This window comes from Mus pahari, chromosome 15 (genome assembly GCF_900095145.1).
Source record: "Mus pahari chromosome 15, PAHARI_EIJ_v1.1, whole genome shotgun sequence".
Lineage (NCBI taxonomy): Eukaryota > Metazoa > Chordata > Mammalia > Rodentia > Muridae > Mus > Mus pahari.
Window position 1 is genome coordinate 7,551,281 of NC_034604.1, and position 19,718 is coordinate 7,570,998.

Below are 19,718 nucleotides of genomic sequence, written 5' to 3' on the forward strand. Positions count from 1 at the left end.
GAGAGAGAGAGAGAGAGAGAGAGAGAGAGAGAGAGAGAGAGAGAGAGAGAGAGCAGGAGACAGAATGTGTGTGCATATGCACGTATACAGTTTGCTAAGGGGACAAAGGGGAATGAAAAGTCCTTAGCAAAGGTTTATCTGAGAAAGACTGAGTAGAGGCAATGCTTTATGAGTTGTCCTAATCTGCTCAAGGTGTAGTTTGCTGAGTAGGCAGAATTCTTTTTGATGACTCAGTGAGTTATAGACACATGTCTGTGACAGTCTAAAAGCTGTATTTTTCTGGGACTAAAGTCTCCTGCCGTGTCAGGAGGTATAACTTATGCTCTGCTAAAGATATGTCTTCTGCAAGTTGTTACCTACATATCATTTTCTTCCTGCTATCTTCCCCATTGTTTCCCCTGCTACTGTGCTGTGATAATCAGTTCCACATCTACCACCGCAGATGTCCCTTCAGCCCCTTTGAAAACTACAGACGGTACAGCAGACTCAAACTCCTGTCTGGCAATTGTGTTGGGTTCAAAAGAGGTCTACATCTAGGCAAGTCTATGGAAACCAGGGTATGGTTCGAAAGACTAGAAGTAATGAGCTCACTGTCTTGTGGAAGGAAGCTGGGAGCACCGGAAGCCCCACAGAGCTGAGGGGCTGCGGGGCAGCAGAAGCCAGAGGCTGCATCCGCAGGGGCGGCTTCCGTCTTGCCTAGCTCTACACTGATGCTAACCCTGCCTGCCCCGCCTCTGTGGCTCTAGGCAATTCCACTTCAAGGCAGCTTCAGACGGGTTGGAATTCTAAGAATCTGTCCAGCAATTTGGATCTTACTGTCTGTGGGTGGAATGAGCAAAATGGAACATTTCGGACTAAAATTTCAAACTCCAGGCTGTAAACCCAAGAACTGCAGCTTCCTGAGCTCTCTTTCAGGGCTCACACAGGGTTTCTTAACATATCCTCTCTCTTGCAGCAAGTCCAAGTTGAGAAGTTTATGTCGTGGTCTATTATTCATCCCTCTCTTGATGATTAAACTCCTTTTTAGGATATGGGAGATTGAATTGTTACTTGACCACTGTAGATTTATGTGACATTCCAGTGCAAGTCTAGCGTAGCCAACAAAACCTGCCAAAGAACACAGGATGAGCCGAAGTACCAAACACAGACAGTGGAGTGAACTGGATCGCTATAAACTCTACCTTCTGTACTAAAGGAAGGGAAACAGGGATTGGGAAGAGCCAAGGCTTGGATGCAGATGGAGTCTCCCAAGACTGTGCCTGTAAGAAGGAGTTGGATTGTGCAATCAATATTCAAGCCAAAATCAGGCACATTTCAAGAAACAGTTCTCAAAGCTATCCGTGTGGAGCACTGGGCATGGTGTATTTTGGGGTGGAAAACTGTAAAATAAAACAAAACAAAACAACATATTTCAATGAAGAAAGAAACTGCCTGTGTCTTTCCATATTTCTTCTACGCTCTAGACCAGAAAGTCTCTATGCCCTAAAAAAAGACTGGGAAGAAATTGTGTGTGAGGTACATGCCATGCTGAAATCACAAAGAATTTCAAGACAAGAAGTTGTTTGGGAAGGCCCACAGTCCAGGGAGAGAAGGCAAAGACCTAGAATGAGAGAAAAATACAGATGTTTGCTGAAAGCAGAAGAAAACACAGAATGCTGACAAGAAGAGGGAGCCACCATGGAGCTCTTACTGAGGGGTGATGGATAGAAGATAATAATAAAAAAAAAAAAAAAAGAATTTGCAAAGAACTAATGAAATAAAAATATAATATACAAAAAAAAAAAAAAAAAAAAGAAGATACCCTAAGCCAACATGATCCACATTTATATGTAAGCAAGAACCACGGCTGCTCCTGCGTTCAGCGGCTCATCCTTTACTACAACTTCCAAAGCAGAGCACTGGGAACTCTTCTTCCCGTGCCGAAGACACTTAAACCGTGTCTCAGAGATTCCCAGAAAGGGAGGCTCTTACTGAGAAAGGAGTCCAGAGGATTTTGAGACATACGAAAATGAAGCAAATGTACTGGGAACATGCCCCAAGGTCCGGGGCTGAGATCTGAAGCTCTGTGCTGAATTGAAAGGTAGGAACCCCGATATGTCCATTGCGTGAGTTACAGTTTGCTGTCTAGGAACTTGAAAAATGTGACCTAAGTCTGTGCTATCTACATGAAACACACTTCAAAAGATACCACAGGCAGGTGGGAAGAGAAAGAGTGGGCTAAGACCTACAAATGTCAATCGAAGGGAAGCTGTATTGATGTCAGATTAAGTTCACTTCATAACAAAGGAAAGTGTTACAGATAAAGATTTACCTAATGATAAAACTATCAACCTGCCAGGAAGATGAAAATCTAAAACCTCTACCCACAAAACAACAGAGCCACAAAATAGATGAAACCCAGGAACATAGGAAGAAGAAACAGGCAAGCCTTGGTTCAGATGGAGACGTCAGTCCCCTCAGTGACCGATAGAACAATTAGACAGAATATCAAAGAAGTAAAACAACCGCAGGATGTGTTATAGAAAGTTATTTAAATCCGGGCCCATAGTTTCTACCCTGCCTTGATGGTTGAGTTTTCAGATAAAAGACATATGTATAGACTTTATATTTGCTGTAAGCCTTAATCAGCACAACAGCTGGGCAGCTGCCTACTGTCCATGCTGTTAGACTCTACTTTCTGATTGATAGTTATTACTATTTACTATGTTTCACCTAGGCTGCTCTTATCTTCAATTGGGCAGCCCTCTGGGCCATGCTCTCTTGACTCTTATCCTGTGGCTGGCTTATTTTTCTTCTCCCCCTTGTGATCCTCTCTGACCCAAACTCAGGAAACCTCAACCCCACCGATGTCTCTTCAGCCCAGCTGCTGGCACCTTTATTGCCAATCACAATTAACCGGGGGCAGGGTCATCTACAGGCAGACTTTTTCCCCTCTGGGACAACCAGTTTGGGAGGGGGGCTTGAATTAGCATTAGAATATAAGCAGTATCAAGTCAATCCACTACAAGATGTTCAGGGGTCAGGATCTAATTGACAGCTACAAAAGGCAACCCAATAGCAGCAGAGTATGCAGTGTCTTTCAGTCCCCAAGTTATGGTATCAGGATAAGCCATATTTTAGAAATAATGCAAAATAGATTGAAAATACTTTAAAACATTAAAAGTATGAGGGGAGACCATAGTAGGACCAAATTAGAAATTAATACTAGGGACAGGAAAATCTTTAATGCTTGAGATTAAGCAAGGCTCTTAAATAACCTGTGGGTCAAATAAGAAGTGTAAAGTGAAACACACATATACACTATAAAATTAAATTAATAATGACACTATTTATGAGATATAGTTGAAGCAGTCATGAGTAACTTTGTAGCCCCAATCACATACATTAAGAGAGATCTCAAATGCATACTCTGAGCTTCCACTACAGAACACCACCACCACACTAGCTCTATTCAGACTGGATCAGAGTACTATAGATTCTGCAGACATTCACCGGGTAACAAAAGACTAATGCAAGAAATTCCTTACAAATGCAACAACTTAGACAAAGTGGGCTGCGTGTTCCAAGCACATAGGGCACACTTGCTGCATGTGGAGCCAACCTCGGAAAAAGCCACAGTTATCACAAGGAACTGAAGTCATGATTTTAGATGCCAACAGGCAACTCCAGACTCACCTGATATCACTGATCATACTAAACACTTAAAATAGAATTAATCATAATTCTACAATCTTTTCCTGGAAATAGACAGGAAAATGCTCTAATTCATTCTGTGAAGCTACCATTTTCCTGATTTTAAAATTAAGAAGGATGTGGAGGCCTAGAGTCTCAGCACTCAGTGGGCTGAGGCAAGATGATAGACACTTGGGGGCTAGCCTGGGTTATGAGATGACACTTCACCTGAAAATGGAGGAGGGGTCTAAAGGGAGACCGATGGGTAGAGACTAGGGACCTACCAACCTCCTAACTGATATACAGGTTCTGAGATACCCAATCTCCAAAATAAATGTAGAAAAGATCTGACAGCCCTCCATTAGCTGAAGCTATATTGGTCGTTGAAGGCGCCCGTGGGAGTTACTTCATACTTCAGTGCCTGGTATACCACCACACTCATATGGACAGTATTAATTTCACTCAGTGGGCTATCATTTTACAAGGGCTTGACGATGGAAAATGGATGAGAGATCTTGGGGAAGGGAGTGTCAGAAGGAAGAAGAGGGAAGCAAGGGGGGCAGTTGTAGTTAGAATACTTTGCACAGACCTATGAAATTTCCAAAGACTAAAACTAAAGAATATTGTGGTTCAGAATAAAGACATCATTGTCAACCTCTGGTCTCCACACATACATGTGCACACACACACACACACACACACACACCACAAAAAAGTATTTGACAAAACTCAATATTACAAACTCTGGCTTTCCCTAAAGCTGACGACCACAATTTTGATCCCTAGTTCTGCAAGTTAGAGCAATAGGGACTTACATTGAAAGTTTCAACACTTTGGCCTAAAACAGGAAACATGGTAGAAGTTGTAGCCAGTGTAAACAGGCAAGAAGAGGAAATTTACAGAGTATAAATAAATAAAATGACCCCTATTTGATAATAACAGGTTTAGTAAAATCCTTAAGGATTTTACAAAAGAGATGCCTTGTACTTATAAGTGTGTTGTGTTCAGCAAAGTGACCAGATACAAGACAAGCACATAGCCACTGCTTGTATTTTGATATACGATCAATGAACATATGAATAGTAAAGTTTGCAACACAATGCCATTAAGTCTAACAAAGCATGTACAGGGAGGGGCCTACAGGATTGCTCAGTGGACTGAAGCACTTGCTGCATGAGTCTGCTAATGGCCTGAGCTCAGTCTCTGCAACATACACTCAGCCAGATATGATGACTTCCATCTGTAGTCCCAGAACGCTTACAGTTAAGATGGGGTGAGCACAGGTGGGGGGCACCTGGAAGCTTGGTGGATGCTAGCCTAAAGTCCACAGTGGCAGAAATATGAAGAGAGATCCTGCCTCAAAAAGGTGGAAGGAGATAACTGACTCCCGAACACTGACCCCTGACCACCACATGCTTGCTACAGCACACATATGCCCCCCCCAAACACCAATAGTAAATTTGAAAACTCCATATATATAGGCTGTGTATATAGGATATGCATATAGGATCTGTATATAGGCTATGTATATAGGCTATGTATATAGGACAAGTATATAGGCTGTGTATATAGAATATGCATATAGGATGTGTATATAGGTCAAGTATGATGAAAACTAAACAGTGCTGATGAAAGAAACTAGACATCAAAGTCAATAGGAAGACAAGCCGTGTCTGTCGTTACATGAACAGCAGAACAAAGACTTCAATTCTCTTAAGATAACTTCCCATCAGTTGTAGTGGGCATTTTTATAGTACTAGATAAAAGAATGTATATAGAATTCTGAAGGAACTGGAAGAACTGGAAGGTTTTGGAAGATAATCAGGTGAGAGGAGTCAGCCCAGGCTAAGATTTGTCATGTAGCCACAGCAATCTAGACTGCACAGTATTGACAGAGACATATGCACACAGATCAGCAAAACAAAGCAGGGACCCACAGCAGCCCCACCATCCCTAGAACATTGTCAATTGATTGACAAAGGTCCAAAGGCAATTCCACAGAATTGTCTGGGTTTTGTTTTGCAACCAGATCCTGCTGTGTATTCCAGAGTGGCTCAGAGTTTGTCATCCTCTTTCCTCAGCTTCCTAAGTTCCCTTGGTAACTGATGTGAACCATGATGCCTGGTTCCAAAAGAGATCTTTGCAGTAAGTGGGGCCAAAGCAGTAGGATATCTACCTACTTAGATAAGTCAATCTCCAATTTATACAGAAGCTACCACAGAAAAGGTGTAGACTTAGATCTGAGGTCTATAACATTGAAAATAGGAGAAAAACCTTCATGGATTTTAAATCTAGGTGAAGAATTCTTAAATTTGTCATGACTGATTGAGAGGCAGAGGAGACTCTGTAACCCTTCAAACCATGAGGTGGGTCCAAGGTTGCAGTGTGGGTGAGCTTTTCAGTGAGTAAGCTGCTCTTCAATCATCTTCGCTCCTGTAAGTAACTCCAGTGAACTCACTGACGGATCAAACTGGATGAGGATGGAGTTATTTCTCTAGATTGTCACCACTGCTCGAGAGAAGTAAGGAAACATCATACACCAGAATTCTACTCAGAATGAAAAGTGTATTGCTGATATATACTGACAAGTGAGAATGAACCCAATGCGCACTGTATCAGGGAGCTAGACATAGACTGCACATCACAAGAGTCCATCTGGAATGTCTAAACCAACCCATACAGAACGCACACCAGTCCTTGACCACAGCCACTGGAGGAGCAATTAACAACAGAAGGGTATAGACAAAGCTGAGAATTTGTAGAAATACTCTATGTTTGAGTGTGGTGGTGACATAGACTTATCAAAAATTATTGAATCTTATTTATGTGTTTATAAATTTATTTATTTATTGTACTGTCTAGAACACAGGCTTTTATGTTCATTGGGTAAGTAGTTTATCACTGGGCTATATCACTGGCCCTGAACATTTTTTATTAGATATTTTCTTTATTAACATTTCATATGTTATCCCCTTTCCTGGTTTCCACTCTGAAAAACCCCCTATCTCCTCATCCCTCCCCCTGCTCCCCAACCCACCCACTCCCACTTCCTTGCCCAGGCATTCCCCTACACTGGGGCATAGAGCCTTCACAGGACCAAGAGCCTCTCCTCCCAGTGATGACCAACTAGAACATCCTCTGCTACATATTCAGTTGGAGCCATGAGTCCCACCATGTGCACTCTTTGGTTGGTGGTTTAGTCTTTGGGAGCTCTGGGGGTACTGGTTGGTTCATATTGTTGTTCCTCCTATGGGGCTGCAGACTCCTTCAGCTCCTTGGATCCTTTCTCTAGCTGCTCTGTTGGGAACCCAATGGCTGGCTGTGAGCATCAACCTCTGTATTTGTTAGGCACTGACAGAGGCTCTCAGGAGACAGCTATAACAGTGCTTCTGTCAGCAAGCACTTGCTGGAATCCACAATAGTGTCTGGGTTTCATGACTGCATATGGGTGGATTCCCAGGTGGGGCAGTCTCTAGATGGTCTAGATGATACCTTCAGTCTCTGTTCTGAACTTTGTCTCTGTAACTCCTTCCATGGGTATTTTGGTCCCCCTTCTAAGAAGGACCACAGTATCCACACTTTGGTTTTCCTTCTTCTTGAGTTTCATGTGTTTTGCAAATTATATCTTGGGTATTCTGAGTGTCTGGGCTAATATCCACTTATCAGTGAGGACATATCATGTGGGTTCTTTTGTGATTGGGTTACCTCACTCAGGATGATATTTTCAGTTCCATCCACTTGCTTAAGAATTTCATGAAGTCATTGTTTGTAATAGGCTGAGTAGTACTCTATTGTGTAAATGAAACACATTTTCTGTATCCATTCCTCTGTTGAGGGACATCTGGATTCTTTCCAGCTTCTGGCTATTATAAATAAGGCACTTTGAACAGAGTGGAGCATGTGTCCTTATGACAAGTTGGGACATCTTCTGGGTATATGCCCAGGAGAGGTATTGCTGGATCTTCCGGTAGTACTATGTCCAATTTTCTGAGGAACCACCAAACTGATTTCCAGAGTGGTTGTACCAGCTTGCAATACCACCAGCAATGGAGTAGTGTTCCTCTTTTTCCACATTCTTGCCAGCATCTTCTGTCACCTGAGTTTTTGACCTTAGCCATTCTGACTGGTGTAAAGTGGAGTCTCAGGGTTGTTTTGATTTGCATTTCCCTGATGACTAAGGATGTTAAACATTTCTTTAGGTGCTTTTCAGCCATTCAGTATTCCTCAGTTGAGAATTCATTGTTTAGCTCTGCACCCCATTGTTAATAGGGTTATTTGGTTCTCTGGAGTCTAACTTCTTGAGTTATTTGTGTATATTGGATATTAGCTCTCTACCTGATGTAGGATTGGTAAAGATCTTTTCCCAATCTATTGGTTGCTGTTTTGTCCTATTGACAGTGCCCTTTGCCTTACAGATGCTTTGCAATTTTATGAGGTCCCATTTGTCAATTCTTGATCTTACATCACAAACCATTGGTGTTCTGCTCAGGAATTTTCCCCCTGTGCCCATATCTTCGAGGTTCTTCCCCACTTTATTTTCTATTACTTTCAGTGTATCTGGTTTTATGTGGAGGTCCTTGATCCACTTAGAAATGAGTTTTGTGCAAGGAGATAAGAATGGATCTATTTGCATTCTACATGCTAACCACCAGTTGAGCCAGCACCATTTGTTGAAAATGCTGTCGTTTTTCTACTGGATGGTTTTAGTTCCGTGGTCAAATATCAAGTGGCCATAGGTGTGTGGGTTCATTTCTGAGTCTTCAATTCTATTCCATTGATCTACTTTCCTGTCACTGTACCAATACCATGCAGTTTTTATGACAATTGCTCTAAAGTACAGCTTGAGATCGGGGATGGTGATTCCACCAGAGGTTATTTTATTGTTGAGAATAGTTTTCACTATCCTAGGTATTTTGTTATTCAAGATGAATTTGCAAATTGCTCTTTCTAACTCTATGAAAAATTGATTTGGAATTTTGATGGGGATTGTATGAATCTGTAGATTGCTTTCAGTAAGGTGGCAATTTTTACTATATTAATCCTGCCAATCCATGAGCATGGGAGATCTTTCCATCTTCTGAGATCTTCTTTGATTTCTTTCTTCAGAGACTTGAGGTTCTTGTCATACAGAACGTTCACTTGCTTAGTTAGAGTCACACCAAGGTATTTTATATTATTTGTGATTATTGTGAAGGGTGTTGTTTCCCTAATTTCTTTCTCAGCCTGTTTATCCTTTGTGTAGAGAAAGGCTACTGGTTTGTTGGAGTTAATTTTATATCCAACTACTTTGCTGAAGTTGTTTATGAGGTTGATGAGTTCTCTGGTGGAATTTTTGGGGTCACTTATATATAATCATATCATCTGCAAATAGTGATATTTTGAATTCTTCCTTTCCAATTTGTATCCCTTTGATCTCCTTTTGTTGTTGAATTGCTCTGGCTAGGACTTCAAGTACTATATTGAATAGGTAGGGAGAGAGTGGGCAGCCTTGTCTAGTCCCTGATTTTACTGGGATTGTTTCCAGCTTCTTTCCATTTAGTTTGATGTTGNCTACTGATTTGCTGTATATTGCTTTTATTATGTTTAGGTTTGGGCCTTGAATTTCTGATCTTTACAAGACTTTTTATCATGAAGGGGTGTTAGAATTTGTCAAATGATTTCTCAGCATCTAATGAAATGATCATATGGTTTTTATCTTTGAGTTTTTTACATAGTGGATTATGTTGATGGATTTCCGAATATTGATCCATCCCTGCATCCCTGGGATGAAGCCTACTTGATCATGATGGATGATTGTTTTGATGCTTTATTGGATTCGGTTTGTACCGCAGACTACCTCCTTTCTGGGGTCTCCTATCTGCGTGGAACGGGTCTCTAGTGGCAGATCCTCGCTCATCTGCCACCAGAGACCCATTCCATGCAGATAGGAGACCCCAGAAAGGAGGTAGTCTGTGGCAGGTTTGCGAGAATTTTATTGAGTATTTTTGCATCGCTATTCATAAGGGAACTTGGTCTGAAGTTCTTTCTTTGTTGTGTCTTTGTGTGGTTTAGGTGTCAGGGTAATTGTGGTTTCATAGAATGAATTGGGTAGAATACCTTCTGTTTGTATTTTGTGGAATAGTTTGAGGACTATTGATATTAGGTCTTCTTTGAAGGTCTAATAGAACTCTGCACTAAACCCATCTGGTCCTGGGCTTTTTTTTTACTTCAGAGATTATTAGTGACTGTTTGTATTTCTTTATGGGATATGGGAATATTTAGATTGTTAATCTGATCCTGATCTAATTTTGGTACCTGGTATCTGTCTAGAAATTTGTCCTTCTCATCCAGATTTTCCAGTTTTGTTGATTATAGGCTTTTGTAGTAGGAACTGATAATTTTTTAGATTTCCTTGGTTTCTGTTGTTATATCTCCCTTTCCATTTCTTATTTTGTTAATTAGGATGCTGTCCCTGTGCACTCCAGTTAGTCTGGCTAAGGGTTTATCTATCTTGTTGATTTTCTCAAAGGACCAGCTACTGGTTTGGTTGATTCTTTGAAGAGTTCTTTTTGTTTCCACTTGGTGGATTTCTGCCCTGAGTTTGATTATTTCCTGCTGTCTACTCCTCTTGGGTGAATTTACTTCCCTTTGTTCTAGAGCTTTCAGGTGTGCNTTCAAGCTGCTAGTGTATGCTCTCTCTAGTTTCTTTTTGGAGGCACTCAGAGCTATGAGTTTTCCTCTTAGGACTGCTTTCATTGTGTCCCATAAGTTTGGGTATGTTGTACCTTCATTTTCATTAAATTCTAAAACGTCTTTAATTTCTTTCTTTATTTCTTTCTTGACCAAGTTATCATTGAGTAGAGTGTTTTCAGCTTTCAGTGTATGTGGGCTTTTTATTATTTATGTCGTTATTGAAGACCAGCCTTAGTCTATGATGATCTGATAGCATGCAGGGGATTATTTCCATCTTCTTGTATTTGTTGAGGTCTTTTTTATGAGTGATTATATGATTAATTTCATAGAGGGTACCATGAAGTGCTGAAAAGAATGTATATTGTTTTGTTTTAGGATAAAATGTTTGTGTGTGTGTGTGTGTGTGTGTGTGTGTGTGTGTGTGTGTTAAATCCATTTGGTTCATAACTTCGGTTAGTTTCACTATGTCTCTGTTTAGTTTCTGTTTTCATGATCGGTCCATTGCTGAGTGTTGGGTATTGAAGTCTCCCACTATTATTGTATGCAGTGCAATGTGTGCTTTGCGCTTTAGTAAAGTTTCTTTTATGAATATGTGTGCCCTTCGATTTGGAGCATAGATGTTCAGAATAGAGAGTTTTTCTTGGTAGATTTTTTCCTTTGATGAGTATGAAGTGTCCTTCCTTATCTTTTTTTTATAACTTTAGGTTAAAAGTTGATTTTATTCGATATTAGAATGGCTACTCCAGCTCATTTCTTGGGACCATTTGTTTGGAGAATGTTTTCCAGCCTTTTACTCTGAGGTAGTGTCTGTCTCTGTCACTGAGGTGGGTTTCCTGTGTGCAGCAAAATGTTGGGTCCTGTTTTCATATTTAGTCTGTTAGTCTATGTCTTTTTATTGGGGAACTGAGTCCATTGATATTAAGAGATATTAAGGAAAAAAGATTGTTACTTCCTCTTATTTTTGTTGTTAGATGTGGAGTTATATTTTGTGGCTATTTTATTTTTGGTTTGTTAAAAGATTACTTTATTGCTTTTTATAGGGTGCAGTTTCCCTCCTTGAGTTGGAGTTTTCCATCTTTTATTCTTTGAAGGGCTGGATTATTGGAGCGTTATTTTGTAAACTTGGCTTTGTCATGGAATATCTTGGTTTCTCCATATATGGTTATTGAGAGTTTTGTTGGGTATAGTAGCCTGGGCTGGCATTTGTGTTCTCTTTGGGTCTGTATGACATCTGCCCAGGATCTTCTGGCTTTCATAGTCTCTGGGGAGAAGTCTGGTGTAATTCTGATAGGTCTGACTTTATATGTTACTTTACCTCTTTCCCTTACTCCCTTTAATATTCTTTCTTGTTTTATGCATTTGGTGTTTTGATTATTATGTGATCGGAGGAATTTCTTTTCTGGTCCAGTCTATTTGGAGTTCTGTAGGCTTCTTGCTTGTTCATGGGCATCTCTTTCTTCAGGTTAGGGGTGTTTTCTTCAATAATTTTGTTAAAGATATTTACTGGTCCTTGAAGTTGGGAATCTTCACTTTCTTCTATACCTATTGTCCTTAGGTTTGGTCTTCTCATTTTGTCCTGGATTTCCTGGATGTTTTGGGTTAGGAGCTTTTTGCTTTTTGCATTTTCTTTGACTGATGTGTCAATGTTTTCTATGGAATCTTCTTCACCTGAGATTCTCTCTTCTATCTCTTGTATTCTGTTGGTGATTTTTGCATCTATGGCTCCTAATCTCTTTCCTACATTTTTTTGTCTCCAGAGTTGTCTCCCTTTGTGATTTCATTATTGTCTCTACTTCCATTTTTAGATCCTGGATGGTTTTGTTCAATTCCATCATCTATTTGACTGTGTTTTCCTGACATTATTTAAGGGATTTTTGTATTTCCTCTTTAAGGGCTTTTACCTGTTTACCTGCATTCTCTATTTTTTTAATGGAGTTATTTATATCCTTCTTAAAATCCTCTATCAGCATCATGACATGTGCTTTTAAATCCACATCTTGCTTTTTCAGTGTGTTGGGTTATCCAGGACATGCTGTGGCCAAAGACCTGGGTTCTGATGATGCCAAGTAGTCTTGGTTTCTGTTGGTAAGGTTCTTGTGTTTGCCTTTTGCCATCTGCTTATCTCTGGTGTTAGATGTTCTTGCTGTTTCTGGTTGGAGCTTGTTCCTCTGTGGGTCTGTACGCCTGTGTCAGCACTCCTGGGAGCCCAGCTCTCTTCTGGCAGAACTTGTGTACTGACAGCCCTGAACATTGTTAATATATTCATGTGACTGCATAAGCCATTCTCCTTCAAATGATCCTTGAATCTATCTCACACCAAATGCCAAGTTAATTTGAAGCAGAACGTAGACTAAATATAAATGATAAGTACTTCTGGAAAAAACTTACTAGGAGGAAATTTTTATAACTTTCATGCAGGCACATATTTTAATAATCACTAATCATAAAAGGAATAAAGGGTTACAAACTTTAAACTTCCCATTTTTCCTGTTAAGATGAACAGGTTATAGTCTGACAGAAGAACAAGGGAATGATCTGGAAAATGTGAGAACATAACACCTACCTAAATAGGCTAGGCCTCCTCCAGAAAGACAGACTTAGTACCGTGCCTTTGTATTTGCAAGAAATTAGATGAAACAAAAATTATGACGTGTGAGATATGCTGGACTCAGAAGACAAATACCTCATTATCTCTCACACATGGACCTCAGAGTTTCATTTTATGTATATGTGTATATGCTATGAAACAGATAGGGGACAGTGAGGGGGGAAAGATCTCAGGGTATAGATGATGAAAGGTGAGGATACTGTGGCATGCCAACTGAAGGGGGTGTGGGAAGAAGGACAGGACCAGCTACAGAGCAGGAGAGGAAGGGGGTAGAGAGGGAGCGAGGGAGAGAGGGGGATTAATAAGAGCAGAAACATGTAGGAGAATGCTACAGTGAGACGCGGAACTCTGAGTGCAGAGAAATGTACCTGTCTTGGCTATGTTGATATTTTCATGCATAAAGAAACCTCAAGTGCAGCTTGTGTATCTTTGCATGTCTTACATACAATGTAGTTCTTCAACTTATATACGAATACAGAAATGAAGAAATTAAGATGCATATAGATAGATGAATTTATTCCATTTGCATCTTTTATAGTATATTGGGAACTCTGTTAGATGCTTGATTACAAGAAGATCAAGGCAGAACGCCTTGTCAAAATTCTGTGAAGAGTCAGAGAGGCCTCAGAGAAATTGTGACTATTTGAAATGGAGACACAAAGACATGGAATATATCAAGTGTAGGAGCCAGAGGAGGGCTTTGAAAAGAAGACGTTTCCATTTCAAATGGGTTAGAAATGATCTGGTTGGTCTGGGTGTTCACAAACTCACATACCTCCCTACACGTCAGGGTGCTATAGTCAGCATAAGTAGGTGTGTGAGCATATAGCATAAGTAGGTGTGTGAGCATATAGGTTCCTGTGACTGGTTTACTCTTCTCTCCAGGACACTAAAACTTTCCTGCTAACATTACTAAGTCTGCTCTAGTTTCTTTTAATGTGTGTTTAAAGGGGCAACACTTTTAATTTCCTTCAAAAACCTTTTCCTTTGAATTTACAACTTTCCTAACCAATGCAAAAGGCTTATCTTATGCCCTGTCTGGACTTTCAAGAGTGCCTCTGTCTCACTAAGTGTAATCTTTTTTTTTTTAGCTTCTAGAAAATACTTATTTTTATTATTTTGAGAGAGAGAGAGAGAGAGAGAGAGAGAGAGAGAGAGAGAGAGAGAGAGACAGACAGACAGCTGTGGGTATGCTGGGTCCTGAAGTTGTGTGTGCAAGAACTATCTTCACTCTCACACTTGCTGAGCTGCCAGTTCTCTGACCCCTCCAGCTTTTGATTTAAAGAGAAAGCTGTGCCTCTTTCATTGATTTGAACACTTAGTGGCCATTTAAGACTGTTAAATGACTTAAGATTAATAATATAGGTGCATGGAAGGAAACAGGGAGTCTGAGGAGAGACAGGGAGATGGAGGAACAGACAGTCAACAGAGCAGGGTGAACACACACCTTTATCATTCATCTTGATGGCCTATGGAGAGTGGCTCATGATGCCCTCAAACAATGACAACAGAGTCATCCAAGATCCCTGCTCATCCGGCACCTTGACAAGCACAGTAAGAGCAAATGTTGGCGGGAAGTAAGAACCGTGAATGTGTGACACAGACACAGAGGGCACACACTGTCTTGAGAAAATGCCACTACTGGATATCCTTTTCACTGGTAGCCCCACCCCTGCAATTCATAAAGAACACAATATATACAAAATGCAATAAAGAGCAATAAAGCCAAGTATGTTTGCATATCTACATCTCTATCTGTCTACTCAAGGAGTCAAATAAACACACATGTCTCCCAAGCTTTCCTGTCTGTCCCCATGCCTGAGAATAGGGGAGGCCTGTGGTTCACTTCCACAGATAGGCAGCCGAGGATCACACTCCCACCATGTTATGTAGCCTTTCTGCTATTTCACCAAATGCCTCTAGTCTTTGCTCGGTGAGCCAGTCAGGCTCCCAGAAAAAGCCTTCCTTCTTTACCAACAGTGACTCTAAGACAGATGTTCTATATCAAGAACACCAAGTCCTGGCCTGAGGCCTTTGCCAGCAAAGACTCATTCTCAGCCCTTGCCTTCAGGGTATGATGTAATGCTATAGAGACATGTCCTACGATCTCCCCAAATGGTGGAAGACTGTAGGACTAACAGTGGACCAGGGACAAGGCTTTGGGCTGGACCTCAGCCTCTGTCATGCTGAGTGGGGAGGCTGTGTAAGCAGCCTGTCTCCCAAGGACTCTTTAGGAGCAGATACCTCATACCAGATTCTGCCTTCAGCTTACAGGTCTTTCTTCATAGGGTTTTCATTTGTGTGCAGGAATGCCCCTGCATGGACCCACAAGGGAAGCCGTGCATCCACTGGGCACTCACGTGATTTGAATAGCAAGAGAGAACACTGCAATTTGGCTGACAGTGCTCTTGAATAGGAAGGCAAAGTGAGTTCTCAGGCTGTGGAGACAGCTCAGTGGGTAAGAGCACTTGCTACAGAAGTATGGGGTCCAAGTCCCTCAAACTCAGAAAAATCAAAAGTGGTTGCTTGTGTCCCTGTAACCACAGCCCTGTTGGGTAAAGACTTGAGGATTACTGGGAACTGCTGGTCACTGGCCTAGCTCCAGGTTCAATGAGAGACTCTGTCTCAAAGGAATAATGTGAAGATTACAATTTATATCTTGATCTGACCTCTGTGCACACCTCTGTACAAGCATATGCACAATGCACAATGCGCGTGTGTGTGTGCGCGCGCACACACACACACACACACTCACACACTCACACTCACACACTCACACATATACTTTTCTCTATGACAGATCAGGCCCCATGGTCCTTATCTACAAATGTTTATGTTTGGTTTGTGTAAAGAACATTTAACTCTCTGATTGCTGAGCCCATGCTATTGGAACTAGTCAGTTCTCAGGGGTATCAGGAGTTGGCTAGGGACAGGCATTGTAGCATTGCTTAGCACATAGAAGATGTTCAATGAACACTTGAGAAAGAATTGAATGATAAAATGGCATTAAACAGGCACAGCTACAAGGAAGAGATGGCTCAGAAAAGAATTCAGTCTGTGTGATCAATGCTTTCCTGCTGTGGCACAAGGAGTACAGAGGAATAACTGTAAACTATTCCTCCATGCTTGGGGTGTCACATCATCTTGGTTACTCATGTGCCATCCTTGAGGCTTTAGGACATTGTATTACAGGAGCAGAGATAAAAGTGTGGGGGCATGAAATAGTTTCCACAAATTCTTCACGGAGTAAGGGGTGGAGTCTACATCAGCTCTGCACACCATGGCTTGTGGCTCAGCAAGCACACAGCATTTCCTATCGAATGAGGTAGCTTTAAAAACAGCACAGCTAAGCCCTTGGTATGAGGACCCATCACATTTGAATATGGAGAGCATATATGTTCACCTCTGTTTGGTTCCTAAAAGAACAGGTGTAGCAAGCTAACAGCCCTGGAAACCACAGAGCCGAGACGGAGTCTCTGAAGGTCCAAAAGCAAACGAACCGTCTTTACAACAGATCAGGCAAGCATGACTTCATGGAGCTTCACAATAAGGTCGCCTCTGCCTGGAATCATTTTTCACTTTATCCTTCCTTCCCAGTTTTTCTAGCTAACGTTTACTCATCCTTCAAGCCACGCCTCAACTGTCATCCCCTATGGGAAGTGTTCACTGGCCCCTACCCTAAGTGGCTCACTCCTACTGTACACCCTTACACCGTTGTAGGCCCTCCATTACTTAATTAGTTGTTTTATTATCTGTCTTCCTTGCTAGGCAGCAATTTCACAGGGACAGTAGCAGCCCGTCCTTAACACTTATGCAGGCTCTGGAATACTGCCAATAAATACTTACGCACACACAAAGGACTAAGAGACATGATAATTACAGATCACAGGTTCTTCTAAGAAACGTTTTCTGAGCCGGTCACTGCATGGATTGGTGAGTTGTTCCTTTAACTGTTCCGGTTCCTTTTCTTTCATCATCTGTTTACTGGCTGACAGCCGTGCATCAGATTCCATGTTAGATCAAAAAATAGATGGGTGGCTCTGCCCTAAAGAGCTCACCACATCCTTTCCATGGGTTCACGGAGCCTTCATGTTGTTTACAGCATGAGGCTATTCATGCCTCTACCTCTACTCTGAGACGGCTCCAAGCTGCTAGAGCTCACTCTTAGGGTCTTGTGCTTCACCCAACACAATGAATGAGCAAAGAAATCTATAATTATGTGTGGAGTGGTATATACATTACTTAAAGTTGGTACAACCTTACGAAAGGAGTGTGACAAGAGGAGTTGCCTAGTTTTTAAATTCTTATAACTCAGTAATTCCAACAGCACCTAAAATATGCAATTCTTTCCCTTTTGTTCCTTTAAAAGAGTTGTTTAGGCTAGCATGATAAGCAATAGGTCCCACCACCACGCAGTCCCACGTGCTTTATTACCCCCTGCTCCCTTCTCTGCCGTGCTACCTCTGACTCTCCATCCAGCTGTCTCCATTTCTCCCCCAGTTAGTGTCCGCCTTTCTCCCCCCCATGACACGTTCACCGCTCTGCCCCCTAGCTCCTGTAACATTTCTTCTTCCCCCACTCATGAGGAAAGTCAGTTGTCCCAGTGGCTGAGGTTAAAGAGGCTGTTTTCTCTGCTGCACGTTTTTGACATCTTTGCTAAGATCAGGTGGCTATACTGCATTGGTTTATCCTGGATCCTCCATTTCTTTGGTTACATATCTGTTTTGTACCAGTGCCATGCCTTTGTTTGTAATAGCTCTGTGAGTTCATTTGAGATTGTGCATTGTGTTACCTTCACCATTGCTCCAGCTAAGCACTGCCTTAGCTGAATGTCTAGGACCTCTTGTGCTTAATTTATTTAGCATCTTAAAGTTTTCATTGTAGAGACAATTCACCGCATTTATTAGATTTATCACTAGGCATTTAATTTATTTGAGACTACTGTGAATAGACAGTTTCTTCTGATTTCTTACTTGGCAAGCTCATTACTGGGATGTAATTGATTTTTGCATATTTAAGTCCTGTTCCTTTATTTTTCTAAAGTGTTTATGAGGTCCGAGACTTTCTGCAAGTCTTCAGGGTCTCTTAAGTCCAGGGTTGTGTGGTTTGCAGGTAGGGCTGATTTTATTTCCTCCTTCATTAGTTGTTTCCCTTCTCTCTCTCTCTTGTCTTCTTTCTCTAAGATTCTGAGCACTCTATTGGGTAAGAGGGGGCAGGATTGGCCACAGGTTCTCACTCCAGCTTCTGGAAGTAGCGCTGTTAGATTTTCTCCACCTACTTAATGTTGGCTCTGGCTCTGTCATGGATAGCCTTTATGTGTTGATGTGTGCTCCTTCAGTTCCAGATCTTGCTCCTATCTGGCTCCATTCTTCTACCCAGCCGTTTTCAACCTTCCTAACGCTGTGACTTTTTACTACATACAGTTCCTCATGGCCCCATCCATAACATTATTTCGTTGCTAAATCATAACTGCTACTATTATGAATCATAATGTAAATATCTGATATGTGGCCCCTATGAGCAGGTCATGACCCTTGGGCTGAGGACCACTGTTCTGCCCCTGGTCTTACCCTAGAGATCCTGAGAGTTGTGAGCATGCTCATTCTTTCCTGTCTCACCTGTGATGTTTCATCACCATTGTCTTCTGTCCCTTATATTTTTCTTCAGCATGTTTGAATCTCCTGGTGATGTTTTTGTTGAATTTTTAAATATCTAGCATTTTATATGGTTGCTGGTCAAAATTTCTTTTCTTGGTGAATATGTCTTTCATGTTGCCAACTTATTCTTTCTCATCTGTTTCACAGGGGGTTTGCTTTTGGTGTGCGTGTGTGCGTGTGCGTGTGCGTGTGTGTGTGTGTGTGTGTGTGTGTGTGTGTGTGTGTTACCTATTTCTTTCCTCTGTGCCATTGGCCTTCCTCTCTAGACCCTAGATTGAATTCATCTGCTTACTTATATTCTCTTTCTAGTCACTGATTGTTTTCACACAACACTTAGAACTTTTCACTTGGCATTCTACCTATTCCAACACCTCTGAGTTCACTAGGTAAGAAAGCTCACATATTTTGGAGGATGCCTTGACTTTTCATGTCTCTTGTTTCTGTTTTGAGATTTACGCTGTTGGGCATTTCTTCTGCATTAAGGACAATAGGACCTTCATATTGAGTTGCCTACTCTAAAATTCCCAGTACTACTTCACAAAGAGGAAACCAACTACTATAGTAACAACATTGTCAAATCATGTGAGATATAGAAACATTTAAATTATCCACAACCTGTCATAATGACCTCAAAAATAAAAATGGAAAAACTAGTGCAGAGCTTGCGATGAAGCTGAAAATTATATATCTGTGAAAATAGTGATAGTGATTGGAAGAGGAGAGGTAGGAGAGGGAGAGAGAGAGAGGAAGGTGAGAGAAGGAGGGAGGGTGCAGAGGGTGAGGGAGATAGAGGGTGTAAGGGAGGGAGAGGAGGGAAGGTGTCTTAGTCAGGGTTTCTATCCCTGCACAAACGTCATTACCGAGAAGCAAGTTGGGGAGGAAAGAGTTTATTCAGCTTACATTTCCATACTGATGTTGATCACTAAAGGAACAGGAACTCAAGCAGGTCAGAAAGCAGGAGCTGATGCAGAAGCCATGGAGGGATGTTCTTTACTGGCTTGCTTTCCCTGGCTTGCTCAGCCTGCTCTCTTATAGAATCCAAGACTACCAGCCCAGAGATGGCACCACCCACAAGGGGATCTCCCCCCTTGATCACTAATTGAGGAAAT